This window comes from Carassius auratus, unplaced genomic scaffold, assembly GCF_003368295.1.
Source record: "Carassius auratus strain Wakin unplaced genomic scaffold, ASM336829v1 scaf_tig00217475, whole genome shotgun sequence".
Classification (NCBI taxonomy): Eukaryota; Metazoa; Chordata; class Actinopteri; order Cypriniformes; family Cyprinidae; genus Carassius; species Carassius auratus.
This window is the reverse complement of record NW_020529092.1, coordinates 12974-28754: the sequence shown is the minus strand read 5'-3', so window position 1 is coordinate 28754 and position 15781 is coordinate 12974. Positions and strand designations below refer to the sequence as shown.

The 15781-nt window shown below is 36.7% G+C and overlaps 1 long non-coding RNA gene across 1 annotated transcript; it reads right to left on the bottom strand.

Annotated features, from left to right (window-relative positions):
- Nucleotides 1-293: 293 nt before the first annotated feature.
- On the bottom strand, nt 294-7786 carry LOC113101071 (uncharacterized). Its single transcript, XR_003289907.1, has 2 exons — nt 7498-7786; nt 294-670 (listed from the first exon to the last, which is right to left on the bottom strand). It is a non-coding gene; the product is annotated as an uncharacterized LOC113101071 (long non-coding RNA).
- Nucleotides 7787-15781: the final 7995 nt, after the last annotated feature.

The window sequence follows — 15781 nt, the reverse complement described above, 5'->3', positions numbered from 1 at the left end:
TTTGTTGGCATAAATCTATACACCCGAACTACCTGCAGGGCAGTAACGTTCAAGTCTGAGGTGTTTCTTACCTTCAGTGAGTCAAAGCACGCGATGACTCTCCCGTTCTCCACCTGGCAGCTCTTGGCGGGATGTGCAAACTTGCACTCAGCATCGGAGCGAGCGCACGTTCCCCGCTGAAACTCCCGACACACCTCCAGCGTCAGCCATTTCGTGTCCCGCATGTGAGCCATGTTCATCGCCATCTCAACACGCTTTAGTGGCAAGCAAACTTCAATCCCTAATATCCCAAAGTGCTTTGGGTGTGCTTGTGTTTGTCCTTCTGAGAATGTTCCTTTTCTTCTTAGATCATTAAGCTCCTCTTTCCTTGCCGATGCACACCAGGCCAAACCAAAAAGAGAAAAAAAATGTTGCTGCTACTGTATGAAAAAGAGAACTGCAGTAATGGATCCCAAAGCAAAATCCTTGAATCTTATTGGCTGATTCAACAGTGCCCACTTCAGCTCTGTGTGTTTGTGTAGGGGTCGTTCGGGGTCACAGAGATTTTGGGGTTGTGCGAGCAGTCCTTTCACTGATGTGGGCAGCAAGCAGGCAGGAAAGCTGAGGCTGGTACTATAAGCAGGTCCAAGCAGCGGCAGACGCAAGAGAGGGCACGATACTCAGTACCCACCTGCAACACACAAAACCACAGAACAGCTTAGAAAGACCTTCCGAAAGGACTCTTCAGCAAACCAGTTTGTGATTTACGGTTGGGAAATGTCTTCAAATTTGGCATGAGACGATGTCTACAGTGAAACATTGTGATGTGATGGGGGGATTGGGGGAGGTGTGCCTGAAGCGTGAATCCTTATAAGGGAAAACAACTAATCATTCCTAAAGGGGCGGTCACACTGCACTTTTCGTTCCATTGACTTCCATTCATATGCATGCGAATGCGTCAGACCGGAAACGCAGGCTCATGTGAAAAATGTCACATTTCACTGCATTCGAAAGTTCAAGTTTGGTGAACTCAGACCTGCGAATTCGCATCACGTGAAGTTGTGTGACCAGTAGATGATCGATACGTCACTGTGTGACCTCTCTGAACAGAAAAAAAAAAATGAAGTGCTAATTTTAGCCGTAGCGCAGCATCCTATTTTATATAATACATATTTAAAATATAATAAAAAAAGAAGCTGCATGGTTCGCAGTGTCAATGGAAACAGGAACAGATGGCACATTTGAATGAGGACACGTTCTATATTTTTTTTTTGTTTTAGTGTATATATATTTGGCGAAAGATTTGCAGATTCTCAGTACCAACAACCAACATATAATCTTGTAAAATGTGTGGTAAGTACAGCCACTCCATAGTATAAGTAGAGTACGTGTGATCACGAATCTCAAAAGTCAAAGTGAAAGTAAGCGACTGTGCATTCAAAAAGGGGCGTTGGGGAAGGCATAACGATGTCGGCGCAACATTGTGATGTCTATCGGCCATCGGCGATGGCATTGTGTATCAGCCCAACCCTACTGTGATTAGATCCTTTCACACCAGCTTTAACTCTTCACCAACTGAACAGAACTGAATTAGAGGCGTTTCTGACTACCTGAAAAAAAAAATATATAAATAAATAATATGTATAAATTATAGCAATATTTATATTTATTTATAAAATTTATAAAAAAAATTACATAATTTTTTAAATAAAATTTATACAAAAAATAAAAATAAATAAATGAAATATATATATATATATATATGCAGCCAGTTGCAGCCAGTTTGTATAGTGTGTGTGTGTATACACTAGTCAACATTTGAAGTGGATCAAAGTTGTACTAAAAACGAAATCCAAAATGCGTTCTTTGAATGCGTTTGATGAACTTCAAATGCTGACTACTGTAAAACTGATTGACTCAAGTTTTTATATTACTATCTTTAATAATTATAAACCATCTAATAAACTTACACATTAAACATAAATACAAATATATATATCTAATGAATTTAGGAAAAGGGGCAAAGAAGAATTTTCCTGGTTTTAAATATTTTATAAATGTAAGGTTAAAAGTTTGGGTACTGAAATTATTTCAAACTTCTATTTAAAACTATGGAGAAAAAAAAAAAAAAAAAAAAAAAAAAAATCACACAAAAAAAACAATAATTACATTTACTGAAAAAGCGAATCAAACGAAAAAACCCTAAAACAAATAAAGATAATATCATTTATCCTTTACGTGTATCCTTTAAAACTAGAAAGATTCAATTTTTTAAATCATCCCATGGGACAGAAAAGTTCCCCTAACTGAAGAAGAATCATCTACATACTGTATAACTCTTAATATTTCTTTTAAAATAGCATGTGAAATGGAATGCATTCTGCAACAACAAGCAGTTTAAACTATATCATGCCACATTATCAGCACATGAACTCCATGAGGCTATCACATGACATCTGTTTACTTCAGCTAGCAATGTCCGGTGGTTATCGTCCCAGAAATAAACATTTTACATTTTGGATCCAGTGTCATGTAAAACTGATTAAGTTGGGTGCATCACCGTAGGAGACTCAATATTCAAAGCATATTATACTGCATACTGCATATTTTGGTAGATAAAGTAGATTATCCAGGTGTTTCATGCATACAGAAAATGCGCAATTCACTGGAATTATACTAATCTTGCATACTATTTAGGCCAGATAGCATGAGTAGAATTGGAACGTAGCCCATCCTCCACTTTATCTCACTATCTCTCTCTGTCACTCATTCTCTATTAGACTCTCACCAGCTGCATAAATCCTTCACACTCCTAAAAATGCCAGAAATGCACAATACTGTCAGTCCGAGCAAATAAAACATTGTCACACACATTCCTGGCCCAACACACACCTCAGTGACACACACACTGGGCTCTCTTACACAAACACACACACACACAAATACAAAGAAGCCCTTCACAATCTGAAGTTTCAGTCCAGCTTGAGGAAAACCAATCAAAATCACAACTACAGCTAAGAGCTTAAACATATCGTTTAACAGAGACTGAGAAGGTGGAAAGTGGACGGCGAGGTCATTTCCTGTTCCTCTGAAGTATTGCACGACTCGCGGTGAGCCAATAATAGGAAGAGATGAAGCAATGTTTCTCAGCCACATGCCAGTTAAGAGCAGCAGCTCTGTATGAGAGCGGGTGAGAGAAAACACCTTTACCAAAAAAAAAAAAAAAACATTATGACATAGCTACTCCAAGTTATTGTTATTAAATTGTGCTAGCTTGGTATTAGCAGTTGCATTAACAAAAGAAAGAAATTAACAGAAATTACAAAGTTTCTTATTACAATGAGTCATATTTAGAGACCAGAATATCATTGAGACTTGAAAATGGCCTCTTTTGAATTGGAACAGTAAGAAACCACCATAAAAAGTAACCAAGATACAAATACAAAATACTTAATAACCATCCACAACAAACTGCTAAAAACCTGAAGTCTGAATTTCTTGGCAAAAAGGTCTGCATGTGGGAGCAACACTAACCATATACAAAAATTTTTTAAATATATAAAAAAAGGAAATAAATAATTGAATAAGTATTTTTCAGCAGAAACAAATAATTAAAATTCATAATTATATTAAATACATGCTGAAAAATTATTGTGGAAGTACACTATAAAACAAAAACACACGCATGTGTACACGCAATGAACTTTAAAAGACACAAATGTCCACAACACACACAAACACACTCACACACACACAAAAAGAACAGCCCTGTTTATGTAATGAAATATTTTAATCCGATAAGACTGGATCCTGGGAACACTGAATACCCCAAACAGGCTAAATGATTTTGTGAAATGAAAAGAAAATGATCGCTCTGGATAATGTGAATCCATGAGGCTTGCAGCATGATCCTGATCTCATGCCTGCGTTATCTGTGTTTACCGAGAAGAGGAATAATCACCATGACAATTAAAGGAAAATTCATGCTCGGACTTGGATTCTACTTAACGATCCTCGTCTTCACTTGAACATAATAATGCTGTTTCTTTAGTCTTTTCTTTTAGTTAAATTATTTGGCTATTATGTCACCGTATCTCTCCCACAATCCTTTGCAGTGGAATAACAATTCTTAGAAGTTGCTGCAAGGTCAAACAAGGAGAGAAAATAAGACCGATAGTGAGGGAGAGAGAGAACGATCTGGAAGTGTGCCAATCAAAGCCCATTAAAAAGTCAACCATTTTTGCCACTGGGAGGAGAAATGGATGTTATGTTCTCTTTTCAGACATGGAAACTATTTCAATGATTCACATGAATGAGATATTAAGTGTGCATTGTTTTTGCACTTTGGGCTTATGGCTTTATTTACGTCTGTACTCCTCTCTAATATGCTCCTGCCAGTGAGAAATGCTTGATTGAACATTTGATTTCCTGTGGCTCTGTTTGTAATTCAACAGCCGTGCAATATTAAAGACCAGCTTTTTAAATGCAGGAATTATAATGAAAGGTTCAAATCAGTCTTAGATTAGTCTGTGTCTAGGAAACGGAAAAAAAATACTCTCCCTGCACAGAGCTTTGACACTTCAAATATGCAGAGTATTCATATTAAAAAAAGTACTGTTTGATGGAGATTTTAAATAACATCTGTAAACAAACTAGCTACATCCTGAGCATATGGGAAATTGTTACCATTTAAGGCTGCAAATGTGTAAAAGTGTGTCATTAGTGAGCTGTACCAACACTTTTATAAATGGAAGGATAGAGAACTGCAAAACTAACTGTATGATGTCATACAGTATGATGTCATAGAACTTTTATAGGTTCCAAAAATAACTTTATATAGGATATATCTGCATAAAGCTTTTGTTGCTTTAAAAAACCCAATCCGCTGATCTTCAACTTCTTTAAATCTCCAAAGAACCATTAAACCCAAGAACCTTATAGCCCAATCTTGTAAAACCCCCAAAATTAAGGTTGTATGATGCACATCACCACTATTTTTATGATCAAACCATAGCACTAAACTTTCATGAACAAATCTGTTAGTTATTTCAGAAAAATCCTCAAAACTATAAACTTATAAGTAAATTATGAAGAATGTGGTTACGGTAGCCATTGACTTTCATAGTATTTTATAAAACAATTTTCACATTATGGAAGCAAATGGCTACCATCAACTCTTTGGTTACTCAAATTCTTCAAAATATCTATTTTGTGCTCAGCAGAAGAAACAAACAGATTGAGAGTAAATGATGACAGGATTTTCATTTTTGGGTGAACTATCCCTTTAAGGCATACCTTGAGAATTTAACTAAGGCAAAGAATGGATTTGATGATGTCAATATGCAATTCAAAATGCACCTGATCTGGAATCAGGCATCATGTGGATGTTCTAAAATGCTGATTACAATTTCGCCAATTTCAGCCGAACCCAAATCAGCATTTTTGTTTTTGTTTTCTAGCATTAGCGCATAAAGGAACTGGCCTGAATCTGGGTGGAGGGCTTGATCAGAAAGGTGTGCAGGCAAACGGAGATGGTTATCTAAACCACAGCCTTCCATCGCTTGACTCAGATGTGTGTAGGTGATGATTGCCATGTTGAAAAGGGTTGAAAATAGTATCATCACCATGGTTACACAGCACAATACTTCAAGCAAAAGCCCTTCTACCCAGTAACCCAGAAACAAGCACAGCGCTAAATGTTTTACAAAGCTGTGTGAATTGGAGAGGTCAAATGTTAATTATTTTTGACATACCATTTATTATCTACTCAAATAATAATAGTCAACAATTCAGTTTGATAAGAGTCGGGAATTTATCAAAACAATAAGTAATTTTTTGTGAGTACGCTCTCTAGAAGTTGAACGTACAAACAAATCTCGACACATCCAACATGCAGCCGCCATCAGATATATTTTATTAGTGGCATTAAAAACAACAGGCACATTTGCATGCAAAAACACCCCAAATAAAACGTGAAGACGATAAAAATGCAAGAATGTTGGCTAGACAAAAAACATGATGAACAACCAGATATAGTGTCATAACGATACCTGGCGCAGGTGCAACACATTTATCATCTCAATAGTTGTTTACCAGTTAGCATATGGGATTAAACCAACAATTAACTTACAAGAATACTTTTACATCAACTTTACAATCCATCAGAATTCAAAGTTTACATCTACGATTTAGAGCTAGTCTAAACAGAATCTGATGCAAAATATAGTGAAGGTTTCTTGCATCAGGGTTGCCAGGTTAACACAAGAAAACCCGCAAAATATCTACTCAAAAATAGCCCAATCACGTTTCGAGGGGTCCACAATTTAAAATTGCATTCCGGGGTAAAATACAAGTTTTTGGATGAGTTTCCCTGCCAGAATTCGCATTCCAGGGGATAAATATCATGTTACTGGAGTCGCTTCAACCTGCGGGCATGGATAACAACAGCGGCCACAGCATTAAAGTAGCCAAATTCCTCGGGAAAACCGCGGACTTGGCAACACTGGCTTGCATGTGCACTTTCACTTTCTCAACTACAGCATGCCATCGACAAAACCCAAAGACTTGGCGCCAGACCACCCTGGCAGAACATTTCTTTATTTTTCTTACCCTCACCCCAGCTTAAAAAAATGCCATCTTCAAACAACCAAAACAATTGCTTTAATCATATGCCACCAATCAACATTGACTTCTCAGCGACGACATTAGTTTGTAAATACTCTGCAGAACGGTGAAACAATAACCCTTGCAAGTGCACTAAAAGTCAGTATAACCTGTTCTTAAGCAATCCTTCCTTACATGATTCCGTTTCAATGCAGCCGACGAGCAGACCTGCAATCCATAGGTTACTCTCTGCAGTGAGAGCGTGTTCAGCGTTTACTTACATGACGGCACGGAAGAGTGACGCACTCAGACAGAAGTGAAAACCTGCGTCAACATCTCTCTCCCCTCTCTTCTCCCTCTCGCAGACAGTTACGCTCTCGCACACACGCCCCCGTGCAGTCCGGGTGCCTGACTGGACTGGATCCTACCGCTCTGAAATCTAGCACGAGCCATATTAGGAAGCAGCAGTTAAACATGTCACACGTAATTTACATGCAGGACAGTGGAGAGCGTGGCTATGTCATAAGAGGGGAAAAAACCCTGCGCGCGCTGGAACGCACATAAAACAAACAGAAGGGAAGTGAGACCCGGGAGGGGGTTAAAAAGGAGAAGTGCTCTCAGGTTCAACAGTTAACCAATTAGACACTCGCCGCTGTCTAAAGTAGCCGCTCGCGCAGGGGTAGGGGACTTCCCTGTCAAAAGCACACGCGCAACTTTTTCGAATGCAGCTGAGATTCCCGTGATGTTTGCGATCACCTAGACATAAACTATAGTTCACCACAAAAGCACCATTTAAAGTTAAAAACAGCCCACACACACTGAACAACCCCCAATCCCAGACCTACGAAGCATGCAAAAGTGGTGCAATGTTGTTAGATCTGCAAAAGACAAATGGTATAGAACAGCAGTTCTTACCTCTCACATCATGATTAGTATTGAGCGCGCGTATGTGTGGGTGAGAGATCAGACACGGGCGGCAGGCCGCGACAGCTGAACCTCAGGCACCGGGTGGACCATTCTCAAAGAGGAGGAGAAAAAGAGAGAGACAGATAGAGAGAGAGACAGAGCGCTTAGGCTGCGCGTGTGGCTGCTGGTTTCGCCACAGTCTGTGTGTATGTGAGCCGAGAGTCTGTGAGAAACAGCAGCACTGCGCAGAGTACCGAGCTCGAGCGCCAATCACGCTGACTGGAACCGCCCACCGACACAACCAGGAAGTGCTGCTGCCACTGTGAGGTCCTCAGAGAGAAGAAAATGAGAAGGGGATGGGGCAAAAGGAAGGAAAGGGAGGTAAAGAAAAGAAAACGAGCGTGCTTGTAAGATTACACCATGCTTCCCCAGGAGTCTGTCTGCGTTGGACACCAGACTGCAGTGGGACACGCGCACATACAAAGCTGCACACCTGGTGCATTGTGCAGCAACCTTATCTGCTGCTGGGAAAGACAGGATTTGGTCTTAATTCGACTTTGAATCATCACTATCTCAGTTATGGCCATTTCGGGAGGTTAATATATCATTGAATGAAGCCTTTTCCCAATAATCCGCTTTGAAAAGTGTGATACATTTACACCATGAGCTAGGCCTATTTATTTAAAGAAGATCTAAAGGAGAACTGGGTTGTGTTCATTTATCTCACTGATGTTAATACTAACAAACTCCCACATGGCCGGGATTTAGAGTCACTTTAAACTACACAATACTTTCCTGGATGGCAATAAAGCCTTGAAGCTGGAACATTAATTCATTATCTTTAAGAAAAAAAGCTTTATTGCATTATTTGCATACTTGAGCCTCGCCCAGCAATGACTGCGGTTATGACTCTATCTGACTGCTGGAAAAATGACACACAACTCAGGATGGAATAATCTCAATAATAAAGGGACATTTAGAGCTTTTTCTGCAGAAGTCAATAGAAAAAGGAAATCATAACTCTGCTGTTGTTCACACGCCCTTCGACACAAGGAATTTGGTTTTGGAGAGAACTGTTTTAAGATTCACTTACGAAGCCAGTTCAGGGAAGTGTGCAAAGCTCAAGTGTGTGTGGGGTCAGAAGAGCTGTCGTACTGATGAGCACTTTTAAGTCTACAGCTTGAGGGCCTAAAATGTCAACAGCATGTGCATAAGAGGAAACTGCTAATCAGAGTTACAAACCAGTGTTATTTTAGTGTTATTTATATCGTATTTATTAATATTTTTAATAAACTTTAGTTTTTAAATTTTGGGTTTTATTAGCTTAGGTTTTAGTAATTATATGTGCTTTTGTGATTTTTTTTATTTCTTTTTTTACTTTAAGTAGCCTAAGGTAATTATTTATTTATTTATTTTCTGTTTAAATAATTAGTACCTTAACCTAAACTTATTCAGTTAGTGGCCAATGCAACATTTCTTTCTTTTTTTTTTCTAAAAATTTTCTAATGTTTTTTCTTATATTTATATTTTATTTAAGCTTTATTTCTGTCTAAAAACCATCCATTTTTACAAAGGAAGAGATCATTTGGAATGACCAACCACAAACTGTTTTATTTTTAAAGGGATAGTTCACCCCAAAAATGAATTACTCACCGTCATGATGTTCCAAACCCGTAAAACCTCTGTTCAACTTTTGAACACAAATGAAGATATTTTTGATGAATTCTGAGAACTCTCTGATGCTCCCATAGACAGCAATGTAATTACCACGATCAAGGTTTTACGGGTTAGGGACGTCATGACAGTGAGTAATTAATTACAGAATTTTTGGATGAACTATCCCTTTAAGCACATTTATGTCAGAATGCAAAACGTGTAACTTTCTGGGTCAATTTATCGGAAAAAAAGTTGTTAATAGTTTATCTGTAATGGCTGATATACCGGTGTGGCGAAAAAAGAAAAAAAAAAACTTTTTTCAATTGCAAAGAAACACAATACAACCAAAACATTAGCCAAACATAAAAAAAGAAATTGTAAGGGTCAATCAAATCAATCCAAATTATATCAATCATTCATTCTCTCTCAGTCATTTAATCATTCATTCAATTTGAGTAATTAAAACAGAATGCAGAATATACCAACTAAAACATCTGTTATTTATGGCATACATGATAACACCTATTATAAATTATACCTTTTAGCATCTTTGTTTCAGCTTTGTGCTTGAATCTTAGGGGTAAATAATAAAACATAACCTTACTTGAATATAAATGTAAATATCTTTTGACATCATAAAATGAATTCTTGTTAAAAATACAACTGTAAAGTCGATTTCCCCATGTCTAGACGTCAGGGTGGTTCATGTGGCCATTTAAACGCCTAATAAACACAATTTTAGTCATACACACTATATGTTTTCCTTTAAATGGAAAACATTCATGTGAACTACAGTAGGCCTGATATCAGAATGTTTAGCCTGATTAGGCACTCTTTGGCTGGGATCAGCGATACATTTATGATAATTTATGCAGTTGACACCAAGACCAAGGCTACAGTCCAACTCTGGTTTATATTAACAACCACACCAACACACACATACACTCTCATTTCACTCTGACTACCTCTTTCCCCATTACCTTCAACAGACTGATTCATTCAGATATTACACATAGGGGAAAATTTCTTATCCAATAATTCCTGTCTTATTCCTTTCCACTCATACTTTTGTGTCCTTATACTTCTAAAATTTGTTCTGGTATCAAGAGTGATGAAAGTGGCAGAAATAGTCACACGAGAAGAAAAGATGGTCATACTTTCCACTGAAACAACTCTCACTCACTCTCTAGTTGTTAAATGGAAATCTATTAGCAGACTGCGAAAATGGCCAAACATTCAAGTTTTGCATCCTTTTAATTTAACATGTGCATCTCACTGGGACAAAACTAGTTAAAACTAGCTAAATGTTCAAACTTATTAACGTTTTTTCCAGTAACAAAATCTTGTTCAGCCAGTTTCAAAACAGTCTGGCATTGAATCTTGTAAAGCTGGGAAGTCTGATTCATTTCAGTGAATTAGACTGTTCATAGGGATTCATGCAAATAATGATTCAAGGACCAAGAAAATAATATGCTGATTCATTTTAACCTCTGAGTATTTTTTATTTGAAGCAAAAAAAAAGTTGCCAAACGCTCCTTTTCATGCTTTCAACTTTGGTTATTAAAATGAGTGTATTTTTTAATTTTATCAGTTGCATTTACTATAGCTTATATAACTAAGTTCAATTCCTTTCACCAAAAGTTATATGAAAATAAATGCGGGAATTAGACAGTTAATCTGATAGATCTGTTTAAAGAAGTTTCTTATGCAACCAAGGCTGCATTTATTCTTAGATAATGGATTCTATGATGACTGGAAAGATCAAAAGAACAACTTTTATATAAAATCTTTTGTAACATTTTAAATGTCTTTACTGTCTCTTTTGATCAATTTAATCCACTATTGCTGAATAAAAGCTCTTAATTTCTCAAAAAATAATAATTAAACAAATATTTTGAACTGCAGTGTATATTTATCCTGATATTAATATAGTTTTTTAGCTAGCTACTCTTTCAAAAGGACAGCTTGACTTAACTAAGATATATTATAATTAGCTTGTAGTCTGTTAGTTTCGACAGTTTGACAGTTTTGGAGTACTTTCTGGAGGGCACAAACCTTTGCATGCCTGCACAAGAAATGCATATTCATGTGGACTATGTGTGTATTCTATCAATGCATTATAATGGATAGAGAAGTGAGTTAAAGCACAAGCTGACTGGGATGACTTGATTTATGTCGGTCAGAACTCTTCAGAGTTTTCTTGACCTCTCTGCGCCAAACACTGACTCACCAAACAGACATCTAGATGCACACATGATCGTCAAACACCCTTATTCAGAAGCTACAACCCTGACGTGCCTCTCTTTCTCAAACCCTCACACCATCTCTCACAGGTCTCTCTTTAATGCTTCACCATTTATAGCTTAAACATGTCTGAGTGAACAAGTTGAAGAGAAAGGAGTGAAAGTGATTGGGTGTGGCTGTTTACGCAGTTAGTCAAAGACCATATATAGTTTACAGAAAGAGAGGCTGGGAATGCTGGTGTAAAACAGTCTTACCTAGACAAATGTTTAACTAACAGCATAAAGTCCCAGTTTAGACAAGAATCCAACACTAGCATTCAAATTTGGGGTCAGTGATATTTTTAATGTTTTTGAAAGAAGTCTCCTATGCTCCCCAAGGCTGCATTTATGTGAGTAAAATCCCAGTAAACACAGTAATAGTGTAAAATATATTATAATTTAAAACTTTCTATTTTAACATATTTTAAAATGGAATTTATTCCTGTGATACAAAGCCAAATTTTAAGCATCTCTGTGTATACTGTATGTGAAATAGCAAAAACATTGTATGAACAACATAATTTCTGCCTGTCAAAAAGTTTCAGGAGCCTGTTATTTTTAGGATTCCAGATATTTTGGTCAGTCATGTTCATAGTTCATGGATCCTGACAAAAATTATTGATCATTTTACAGAAACGCAAAACTCAGATAACAAACCAGAAATTACAGTTCTAACTAGTTTAAGTGACCTAAATAAAATTCTATGTATCGAAGCATCTATCTACCAAAACTGTGTTGCCGCTAGCCTGGCAAACTTTGGCAAATCTAGTGATTAGTTCTTGGAATGTATCAACAGGTTACATCATTTTCCAAATGGATTGATCTTTATTTCCAACAGACACTTTGTTTTTTAAATACTTTTTGTTTATTTCAGATAAACCGATGCCTAAAACCACATCCACTGGGTCTGGCTTCGCTTACTCCGTCACACTAGGAATGGCGATGTGGAGAAAAAGTTCCTTCTGGTGCTAAAACCCATTTGGAGAACACATAGTTACTCGTGCGGCCTATGCGAACACGGGGCCATTTTGAATCATGCAAAATATGAAAGTCATACCTGAACATGGAGCGGAGACAGGAAGTTCGCCTTCAGATCAGGAAATAAAAACCATAAGGTGGCAAAGACAACTGTCAGCACCATGTTTAACAAAAATCACTGCATGATGCCTTCATTCTCAGCTCTCAAATCAGTGCCAGATATACACACTGAACGCGACCGAAGTTTTCAGTGCACAAAAAACCTCAGTCTTAGTCTCAGTCATAGCAATGCTTGTTTCTCTCTCTCTCTCTCTCTCTCTCTCTCGTCTCAGCACTGGTATGTGTCAGGATGCTGTAAATTGTGCTGGCTGGTGGATGTGAACTCTTGCTGGGTTAGAGATTATTCTCGTTACTCAGTAAGTCTGGACACCTCTTGGCATCCGATAACCTCATTTAAACCCTGCAAACCACACCCTTTTCTCTTGCACAGTCCCACATATCTTTTATATTTTATCACATTATCTGAGCAGAGCTACTTGAAGCTAAATGATCTATTAAATTATTCAGTAAAATCCCTGCTTTTCTGAATATTACGCCATCTCTCTCAGCACAGTTCGCTAAGACGATGCTTACAGACATCAGCTATGGTCTGAACAGCGTAAATGCCACTCAGGTGTTTGCCGCTGGGCATCGCGTCTAGCTTGCACTGCTGAAAGTCACTGGCGAAGTTTCAAATGCCCTTGATAAAAGCAGCATTGTGCTGGCCTACTTTACTGATTTATCGAAGGCATTCAGGCCTTGAGTTACTACAGCACCCAAACTAAAGCACTGCCCTACATCACAATGCTACAACCACTTTTATAGTAGAATTACCTTTGATGTTGCAATAATCAGTTTACAAACACTATGAAAGGATTTCCAAGTTACTCTTTAGTCTTTGAGGTGTCGATTCATTATTTAGCTCTAAATAATCCAAAGCTGTAGCGAACTAAAAAGGCTAAGACAGCAGAACTCTCGGTGTTCCTTCAGGTTTATTGATCTCTGGAGGCCTTCTCCTCATAGGTAACAACAATGATGCTTTTTCATGGCTGTATGATTTACAGAAACATTCTGGGAAGACTATATTTACACATTTGCAGTGTCATCATCACCCCGGCAATCGATCTCTCTATATAAGCTATAGAAAACTCTTCTCATAAAGTGAATTGTTGGTGTAACAAAAACAAAAGTAAAGGTTATCTTGTTAGTGCTGTCTTACACATTTATATTTCAACATATTGGCATGATTTACCAAATTTAATATCCACAATTAACAATCACTAAATGCATATATTTATATATATATATATATATATATATATATATATATGCATGTGGCCTAGTAATTGCTACAAATACATATACTAAAGAACTCATTTTTTTCATTACACGTTATGCTTCCTTAAGTTATAGCTATTCATTTATGAAATGTATCATTCTTAAAGATTATACAAACACACACACACACACACATATATATATGTAAATATTTGTAAAATATTTGTTGTATGTGTGTGTCTTCATATATAAATCATAAATATACACAGTATACACACACATTAAAAAAACTTTTATTTTGGATGAGATTAATCACGATTAATAGTTTAACACACACACACAGACACACACACACACACACACACACACACACACATGAACATTTATATATATATATTCATTAAATATTATGCTTCATTAAACAGTTAATTTAGTTAGTAAGAAATAAGAAATAACACTGAAAAAATATTGTAAGGTAATGAAAGCACAACATTTTATTTTGTGTAAAATATCTAAAAATATATATATATAAAATATTATGACGTCTTCATAAAAACAACAATTAATTTACTAAATGTGTCAATCTTTAAACTTGTGCAGTGATATTGCAAACATCTGATGTTAAAAGATAGTTCAGAGGCTCTGTATCCACTCAGAAAACTCTAAATTAGGAAACTAGTTGAAACAGTTAAAACGGTGAGAAAACAGGAAGTTTATGAGTAACAGTGAGTGAGAAGTTCTCAGTTTGCAAACGTCCTCTTTTGGAACAAGGTCTTACAAAACCTAACAAAGCCTAACACTGTTTGACCCAAAGCATGTTGAGAAAGGAGCATTTCAGTACACTTTGCTACAACAAACGGGAAAAAATGACAACAGCTCTGAATTACTAAACAGAACGGCTGTTTATCTCCTCCTGCCAAAAACATCACACCTTACTTTAACACCTCCCAAGAGTGTCTTAGAGAAAAAAAAACAGCTTAATATACTAATAACAAATCGCCTTTTAAACATCTCATACATTCATAAGCGATGTTGCTGGTGTGTTTAACCTGGCCAATGGCGCTTGGCAGTAGATTTACATCCCTGATTCTTCAAACTGACTTTAAATATAATCAAATAAGTTGTGGAGCATTGTCAGAAGGACAGAGAGAGAGCGATCAGTAGCTATTATGACTCTTCAGCAAAGTCCAACAATTTCATGCAATGGAAATTTACAAAGTAATTCATACACAAAAAAGGCCATGTACATGGCTTGCACACCAGAACTTGAACATTCACGAGACAAAGAGACACATGAGGAAGCATTCAAGCGTGTTAGAATACACACTGAAAAAAATGTTAGTCGTTTTAAGAGAAAACTGTGTAAACATGCATGAAGTGTACAGTAAGTAAAGTATTCAAATATATTAATGAAATATATTATTATATTGTAATATAATTACTAATTGTTTAGTATTTAATATGATATTTTTATGGTTACAAACTGCAAAATAAAAAGTTGCAATATGGATGAAAAATCATTTTATGGTCAAGATATTGCAAATCTTTTAATTTTTTTTAACAAATTTAGAAAGATTACTACTGAAAACATATCAACAGACTGCTAAAACAACACGTAAACTTTCAAAATATTCATAAAACAAAACCTTTCCAATTGTACGCACATTAAACAATGCAAAAAAGTGTAAATGGGCCATAAGCAAACAACTCAAAAGGTCTAAAATCAATGTAACTGTTAGTTTTTCTAAAGCAATGAATTATACACATTCATTATAAAACAAGCATTTTTTTTCAGAAATTCCCTTTTATAAATAGTTTCGGAGCTATAGATCCAGACAGAACATATACATTAAATATGTATATCTGAGGCTGTTTGTGTAAGTTTTTTCTTACCCGCGTGTAGTGCGAGAGCTGTATCTCCACTGAGAGTGAGACAGGAACTTACACATGTGTCACCAGCCAATGTGGCTCACCACAATGCATTATGGGACTGATATTAACATATGCCCTGGTGTGTCACAGTGCACGACCAAGCATAGTGTAGCATGCATGCAAAACAC